Source organism: Mandrillus leucophaeus, unplaced genomic scaffold (assembly GCF_000951045.1).
Source record: "Mandrillus leucophaeus isolate KB7577 unplaced genomic scaffold, Mleu.le_1.0 Scaffold232, whole genome shotgun sequence".
Lineage (NCBI taxonomy): Eukaryota > Metazoa > Chordata > Mammalia > Primates > Cercopithecidae > Mandrillus > Mandrillus leucophaeus.
This window is the reverse complement of record NW_012102388.1, coordinates 1,958,891-1,961,432: the sequence shown is the minus strand read 5'-3', so window position 1 is coordinate 1,961,432 and position 2,542 is coordinate 1,958,891.

Here is a 2,542-nt window from a genome sequence, read left to right as displayed (position 1 = left end):
CCAGGCTCACAGAATCAGACCCTCTGGGGGTGAGACCCTACACACTAAATTTCTAACAAGTACTGCAGGCAGCGAGACCCCGTCTCAAAAAAAAAAAAAAAAGAGACAGAGTCTCGCTATGTTGCCCAGGCTGGTCTCGAACTCCCAGGCTCGAACGATCCTCCCGCCTCAGCCTCCCAATTAGCTGGGACTACAGGCGCGCACCACATCCGGGGTAATTTTTTTTTTTTTTTTTTTAATTTTTAGGGACAGGATCTTACTATGTCTCCCAGGTTGGCTTCAGGGGATCCACCCGCCTCGGCCTCCCAAAGCGCCCAGCTTCTCAAAGCGTTTCATAGGTTGGCAGCCTTGGCCGCTGCGTCCTACAAACAAAATGATGAAATTTTGTTTGCAGTCTGGGCGCGTCTTCCAGGCCTAGTTACGAACGGGACGGAATAAGTGCTCAGCTTCCCAGCCCCGTGTTGGCCTGAAGCTGTAAGACTCCAAACAAGGTTGAGCTAGAGCGACCCCGACTTCCTGGGCGCCCCTGCCGTCATGCAGACGGAAAAAGGCTCAAATCAGCGCAGTCAAGCGCCTTAGAAGAGTCCAGCATGGTGAAAGAGCCCCGGTAACCGAGGAGTCCTCCCTGCAGTCCGGGGCACACTTGAGTCCGCTGGGAACCCCAGTGACGCAAATTGGTCACAACGCGGGCGAGAACCGGCCTGCTGGGAACGCAAGTCCGAGCTCCCCCAGAACCCTCAGGGGAACGCCAAGCACCTCTCGGGAGAGCAGAATCTAACAGTAAAACGGGAATGCCCATTGCTTGTGACCCTGGATTTCCATTTCTAGGGAGAGGCTCGAGAGTTAAACTCACGCCTCACACATGTGCACAACATTTAATGCTGTATAACGTTTAAAAGGATTGACAGTCATCTGTTTCCACAGGTTTAGATAGACGTCAAAAGGATAATGTTGAGAAAAGAAGAAAGAGGTGATAATAGCTTTATAAAGTCTAGGCCACCTGTAATCCCAGCACTTTGGGAGCCCGAGGTAGGAGGATTCCTTAAACCCAGGAGTTCCCAGCCTAGGAGACAGAGTAAGACCCTGTTTTCAAAATCATTACATAAAGCCTAACACTATCTGTAACTTTATCTAGAGGGATTATATATATAGTATAATGTCATTTATGTAAGTTTTTTACAAAAACATAAAACAAAAGCATATTGGCTATTGGATATATGTATTTTTTTTTAATTGCAAGGATATACATACCATATCCTGATGGTTACTGCTTCAAGAAAGGGTAGAAAGGAGTGTGATGGAACTGAGAAGAGTCAAAGAAGACTTTAACTTTACTTACAATATTCTATTTCTTTTGTTTTTTATTTTTCTTTCTTTCTTTTTTTTTTTTTTTTTTTTTTTTGAGACAGAGCCTCACTCTGTCGCTCAGGCTGGAGTGCAGTGGTGTGATCTTGGCTCACTGCAACTTCCGCCTCCCAGGTTCCAGCGATTCTCCTGCCTCAGCTAGTTGAGTAGCTGGGATTACAGGCATGCGCCACCACAGCCGGCTAATTTTTTTTTATTTTTATTTTTTTATTTTTAGTAGAGACGGGGTTTCATTATATTGGAATAGGTAATCGAGTGGTCACTTTGGCAGCACGTATACCAAAATTGGAATGATACAGAGAAGATTAGCATGCCGCCTGTGCAAGGATGACCATTTTTCTTTTACTTTTTTTTTTTTTTTTTTTTTTTTTTTGAGACAGTCTCACTCTTGTTGCCCAGGCTGGAGTGCAGTGCCGTGATCTCATTTCACTGCAAGCTCTGTGTCCCGGGTTCAAGCGATTCTCCTGCCTCAGCCTCCTGAGTAGCCGGGTTTACACGCCCCCGACACCACGCCCGGCCAATTTTTGTATTTTTAGTAGAGATGGGGTTTCGCCATGTTTGCTAGGCCTGTCTCGAACTCCTGACCTCAGGTGATCTGCCCGCCTCAGCCTCCCAAAGTGCTGAGATTACAGGTGTGAGCCACCGCGCCCAGCCAAGGATGACAATTTTTTTTTAATTAGAAAAATTAGAAAAGGTGATCACAGCAAAGGTGACAATATATTAACCACTGTACAGTTCTGGATGTTGGAACACCCGTGTTTATACCTTTTGACATTTTTTTCCCCTACAAAAATACCAAGTGGAAATATGTCAAACCGAGAGTATTAGTTGTTCTAGCACCTGGCCTTTTCAATGGGGCTCTGGCGTGGTATCCCAGCTGTGAGTGTTATTAGCCAGCCCAAGCTCGGAACTTTCTAAAGATCATCTTGCCGGATGTGGTGGCACGCACCTGTTGTCCCAGCGACTATGGAGGCTGAGAGGGGAGGATTGCTTGAGGTCAGAAGGCTGTAGTGAGCTATGATCCCACTTGTGAATAGCTACTGCACTCCAGCCTTGGCAACATAGTTAGACCCATCTCAGAAACAAAGACCACCGTAAGGAGCAGAGTGAAAACAGGAAAATATACTGAAATTGTTGTGTTTTGCTTCTTTTTTTCTTTTTCTTTTTTTTTTTTTTT